Source organism: Mustela nivalis, assembly GCF_964662115.1.
Source record: "Mustela nivalis genome assembly, chromosome: 6".
In the NCBI taxonomy this organism is placed as follows: Eukaryota; Metazoa; Chordata; class Mammalia; order Carnivora; family Mustelidae; genus Mustela; species Mustela nivalis.
In genome coordinates, this window is record NC_139025.1 from 6,459,885 (window position 1) to 6,466,067 (window position 6,183).

Below are 6,183 nucleotides of genomic sequence, written 5' to 3' on the forward strand. Positions count from 1 at the left end.
CTGTGTGTCCTCGCCAGGAAAGTGCAGGAAAGATGACTTCGGTCTCGCAGTTTTCTTCCTTCGGCCCTCCGGCACCGCGCGGGACCTGCGCTCGGCCCTCCTGCACTCTCTCCTCCTGGCCTCCTCGGCCACCTCCTCAGCCTGTCCGCCCCACGCCGTCCCTCCTCTTTCTGTGCTGCCCCGACGATGGCTCCTGTTGCTACAAACGGGATCACCGCATGGATTTTATTTGACCTACAATTTGCTCAGTGTTTACTGGGACCCAGACTCCCCACCGCCTCCTCTTCCCCCAGATGGGACCAGGGCTGGTCTGGGCACATCAGAAGGACAAGTGACCACATGGAGGGTGCCCGACCCCAGCAGAGAGCCAGGGCGGTTTTCCCAGTGGGCAGGGAGGTCGGTGGTGCTGGCCATTCTGGGGCTGGGGGGCTGATCCAGGGGCTGAGTGCGGTAGAGGAAGGGCCCTCCAAAGGGACCCTAAGCCCTGTCACGGGACTGTCCATGCCAGGCAAGCTTGGCTTTTCTCCAAGGAGGGACTCTCTGAACTTCTCTGAGGTCCCTGTGGGGCCCTCTGGTGCACTGGGAGGACTAGGCTGGTGCACGGCGGTGTCTGGGTATCTGCAGCAGTGGACATGGGCAGGTGGAGAAGGAAAGGCCGCCCTGGGGGTTGCCTCAGACCCCCTCTTCCACCACTGCCTCGTCGATCGAGGCAGGGTCTTTAACTGAACTCGGGTTTCTCGGTCTGTAGAATAGGAGCGAGGTCAGGAGGGTGGAAAGGACCAGCATGAACCTAAACCCTTGGGAGGAACGTGAGGACTGGCACAGGCGTGTCTCACCAGGAAACACAGCACATTCTTCATGAGGAGTGGGTGTTTCACTCAGTTTTGGCAAATTTACCCAAATCTGAAGTGTTTGTGGAGCCACTGCTGTGAGCCCCTTCATCAGCTTTTCAAAGTCACAGTGAAGCTGCCCCGTCTTCCTTTTCCAGCAAAGCCTCCACCTTCCTCTTGTTGGCCCTGCTAGTGCTGGGGTCCGAGGTGAAGGCCTGTGCGCATGAGAGGAGGGGCTGGGACTGTCCCTCAAAGCCCAGGGATGATTTAGGATGAATAGATGGGACTTTTCCCCTTTACTCTCATAGAGGAAAACTCCACCATAATGAACAAAGTCCAGGGGAGCCTGGGTGGCTCAGTCGTAAGTGTCTGACTCTTGGTTTCGACTCAGGTCCTGATCTCAGGGTCCTGAGCTGGGCTTGGAGTGTGCTTGAGATTTTCTCTTTCCCTCCGTCCCTCCCCACCTGCTTTATGCTCTCTCTCCCCTGCCCACCCCCAAACAAAAATAAATAAATCTTTAAAACAATAAAGTCCAAAGTCAATAAACTGGGAGGAAGCATCTACAACATTTGCTGTGAACAAAGGACTAGTATCTCTATTACATAAAGAACTCTTACTTGCATGGAGCACTGGGTGTGGTGCATAAACAATGAATCTTGGAACACTAAAAAAAAAAAAAAAAAAATTACAAAAAAAAAAAAGAACTCTTACAAATTGAGAGACCGAGGACCAAAAACTTGAAAGAAAGTGGGGAAAGATGAATGCACATTTTACACATAAAGTCATCAAACCTGGAAAAAGCCTCTCAACCCACTCATTGTTCAGAAATGCAAGCAAAGCAGCCCTGTGCACCGTTTCTGTCCTATCAGACTAACAAACATCAAAACGTGACCACACTCTCTGTTGGCGAGGCTGTGGGGGCCCCCCAGGCATGTAGCATGTGGCTCTCATGTGAATTTGCACAGAGCTTTTAAAGGGAAACTTGGTGACACCAAACAGAACCGCACACGGGTGCGTGGCCACTTACCTCTCGATACTGCAGTCCTACTCCTGGGGCTCGGTCCTGAAGACACACTTGCAAAAATACAGAGTTACACAAGGTGACTCGTGACAACATTGTAGGTGCAAAATAAGGGAAAGAACCCAGAAGTTCACAGATAGGAGAAGGGCTGCGTAAGTCTGGTACCACACACTGTGGAGCATGACCCAGCCGTGAAGAAGCAGGGCCAGAGCTCTGTGAACTGATGTGGCGTGGCTTCCAGGACGTACCGTTGAGTGCAAACAACAGAGAATGAGGGAGTTCTGTGGCACCTGATCCTTGTAAGAAAGAGGGAGATCTATGACAGGCCACACGCACCTGCTCATTTGCATACCATCTATATGGGAAGGATAAAATCCACACTAAAGACACGTCCAGCAGCGGGAGGGCTGGCAGGGCTCTGAGTGCCATTCAGTCTGGGGCTGACTCGCCAGCTGGGCCATGTTTCCTAGCCCTTCACACAGCCCCCCAAATCACACAAATATGCCGGGATGGGGGGCGCCCCGAATGGAGTAAAAGCCCCACCATGAGCCACACAGGTGAATTAGGTGAGCACCCTGGAAGGCAAGGGGAGGCACCTCTAGGTGGCGATGTCTTGGTGGGGACCGCGGGGCCGTGGGCCGAGGAGCTGCACCTGCAGGGTGCACCGCTGGGCCACTGGGCTGTTTCTCATGGCGGGGCAGGTGGGCCGCTCTGAAACCGCCCTCGAGAGTCACGGGCACTAGATGACGATGATGAGTCACCAAGGGGGGTTTCTCTCTGTTGGAGAAGCAAGCTACAGCTGCGGAGAAGGGCGCCAGGCCGTGAGTCCCTGTGAACTCACGGCTTGCACGGTGCGCTGTGACGGGCGGACGCGGAAGCACGGATGCGTGTGCTTGGGGCTCCGCGCAGGGCGAGCGCCTGTGGGCCCAGCTCCGTCTGCCGAGTGGCCTGGAAGCCGTGAGCCGCAGGGACAACGGGCACCCCCTGGAGACCCGTCCTGGCTTCGAAGGAGCGCCCCCCGTAAGAGCTCGTTGGAGGGGTGGTCTCAGCCTTGGGGCAGCAAAGATACCAGAGGAGCTTGGGGGAACCTGCGGTGTCAGGAAGATGGTGGGGCTTGTGGAGAGAGCACAGGAGGCCAAAGGAAGCGGGTCCCGCAGCACAAACGGGGACAATTTGTGCAAGAAAATAAATAATAACAGGACTGGATGAGAACAGACAATACAATGAACAGCCACACTGATTGCATCAGGTCGGTGAGTACATGGGGAGCAGGGACAGTTCTTCCTTAGAGTCAAGTTCCTACGGTTACCAGGAGGGAATGAAAAACAGCCACCATTTTGCAGACAGTATAGAAGCAGTAACTGTTCTGGGCAAAATCTGCCAACAGGAGCTAAAATCCGCGGACCAAAGTTTGGGAATTCTCACGGTATCTCGCTCAAGACATTTGTAGTTACCAAGGAAAGATGGAAGCTTGAAGGTGGGGAAGCCTGGCAGACGCCACCAGGGCCGGCGAACAAGGTCGTCATCACGGTGACCGCACATGGACACCACGAACCCCGACAGCCGGCATGAGCGAGACACAACCTCGCCCCTGTGCGGTTGTTGCCAACAAAGAACCGCCCAGAAAGTGTTACAGCCTTGTGGAGGGGGCGGGAGACCCAGCACAAGCAAAGTGGGGTCCCCGTGGTGGAAAAGGACACCAGTGGAAAACCTGTGTTTGCTGACCACACTCCGGACCCAGGTGGAAGCTGAGGGCTTGAGAGGTTGCTCGGTGAGGTACGCACGGACATGGCACCATTCTTAGGGCTTTTCTGTAAGCCTCAAGACAGTTCTCGAGACCAAGACAAAACCCTGTGTCCTGGCTGATACAGCAGGGTCTGAACCCTTTCCTGCCACTCAGCACTGTGCCTCAGGGTCCCCGTCTGGCCCATGGGGACTGGTCCCAGTGAGAGGGCAGAAAGCTCTCAGAGCAGGACCCTGGGCCCGTGGCTGTCATCAGGGTCCCAGTGGTGCTTTTTTTGTTTTTCAAATGAAATGCGGGGAGGCTGGTAGACCACACAAAGGAAAAAGGACACAATCTTTAGGGCACAATTAAAAAAAAAAAAAAATGCAGCCAATAGCCTGCCAGTCTGGTACCGCAGCCCTCCTGCCCCAGGACCTGGGCAGTGCAAGGGGGCTGGCTTCTGGTCTACCTCTGAGGCCTCCTGGGTTCCCTCCGTGAGCAGCAGAGACAGGAGGCAGGACTAATTCTGGGACCAAGTGGCCGCCCATGTATCAGGCATTTACGGGGGCCAGGCTCGCCTCTCAGAGGCTCCGATCTCGTTCAACAGCCGCGGGAGCTGGGGCCTGGCGAGGTCAGTGCAGGTGTGTGTGCGCACGCGTGTGTCCGAGTGTGCTTCTGCCAGTGCGCGACACGTGCGCCTGGGACCCAGGGGCTCGCGGCAGAGCCCCACAAGGCACCGCAAACCGGATCACCTGCTTTCTCCAGGGCGAAACTAAACCCCACGAGGGGCAGAGACAGGGAGAGGCCCAGCGAGGCGTCCCTTCGGGGGGCATGCCCTGGGTCCAAGCCGCCCCTGGGGTATTAGCAGGCCCTGCGACCATGACTGAAATGATCAACCTTGTGGTGGCCACGGAGACCCTTGTCCTACAGAATGCTGCCCAGATGGCCCTTCCTCAAAATCGGCAGGTCCCTCTGGCTGCCCCTTCTGTTGGTCTTCTCAGCAGGCCTTTGGTGATTTGTGCTCCCGTCTGCCCCCGCCGCCAAACCGGACACCTCCAAGTCAGAGACGCGACGGATGCGGCGTTGACACGGCCACGTTTCTGCACCCCGTGTCCTGCCCACCCCGGGGTCCCACCCCGAAGGCCGTTCGTGTCCGCACCCACGGGTGCTGACCACGGCGTGGCTCTTGCCGTCTCCCAAGTCCTCGCGGCCGGAAGCCTCTTCTCCTGCCTCCTTCACGTTACAAGCCCTCCTCTGCCCCCACGCCCTGGAAGGACGATGCGAAACCACTAGGCCAGGAGGAAGGTAGATTTTATTACCCCATTTTCTGGAGGTGGAAACTCAGGCCTCGGAGGTCAAATTCGTTCCTCGCATTTGATGGGAAGATGAAGCCGTGATTTGCCGCCTGGCCCCGGGACACGGCTCCCAGTCTCCTTCCAGCACATCGGGACCGGCCTCTGGAGCTCCCCCCAGGGCCGTGAGCGCCCGGCCTCGGCCTCCCCGGTGCTACCGGCAGGATGAAGTTCTCACCTCTCTTTCCTCTTCTTCAAAAACAAACGAAACTATTCGTCACCACCCACATGCTGCATCCACCTCTGTTAAAACGCTCCCCTCCTTGGCTGTGTTCTATTACGCAGTGTTGCTTTCCGTTCGCTGTTCATCTTGGAAAAAGAAATCATGATCCTGGAGATGCTTACTCTCCATTAGAGAAAAGAGGTTCAGCGTTTACTATCTAAGTGAGTCCGCGAGACTGAAATTGATGGTCTGCCCAGATCGCCGAGGGACCGGGGAAGCAGGCGCAGACCACAGGACGGAGAAGGGTTTCTGCGTGGGAGCGCTCCTGCCGAGCATAGAATGGGTACCGGTGGGGCCTTTCTCAGCTTTCAGGGGCAGCTCAGCCCAGAGAGGCCAGCGTGAGGCTGGTTCATTGCAGAAGCTTCACAAGCACACCCCGCGGAGACTTGCGGTCCCATCAGACGTCGGCATTGCCCAGAGACAAGTGGGGGCCGGGAGGGGCCGGCCAACCTGTGGATGAGGACACAGGGCTCCGAGAGGCGGGCTGGTTCTGGACTGCGGGACCCCAGCTCCCACCCGGCTGGGCGGGGCCGATGCCTCACCCTGCTTGGGGCGCTCCTGGACCACGTGGGTCCTGCATCAGGGAGGGCAGGGGGCAGCAGTCCCAGGCCCTCGCGCGGTTCCCATCTGGAAGGAGAATCCTGCAACAAAGCAGTAACAGGTAAGATGCTTCTAGACGACGACGACAGACTCTGAAAGGAACAGGAAGCAGGTTGGCAGGTTGGCAGGTGGCTGGAGTGGACAGGCCCCTCGGGGAGGGGGGACACCTGCGGGGGAGGTTGCTCAAGCACAGAAAGGCCGTCCTGGCCTCATGGGGGTGGGGAGCGAGCGGCGTGGGGCCAAAGCTCCAGACTGCAAGGTGGGGTGTGTGCTGGGGGGCAGGAGGGGCATGCTGGTGCTGCTTCTTGGGGGGAGGGGGAGGGAGGTCAGGGGGGTCTGAGATGAGCTGGAAGGGGGGCTGAGCTGGTGGGTGAGGACTTGTCCCTGAGGTGGCCGTGGGGACCCTCCAGGGACAGAGAGCAGCATTCCAAGCT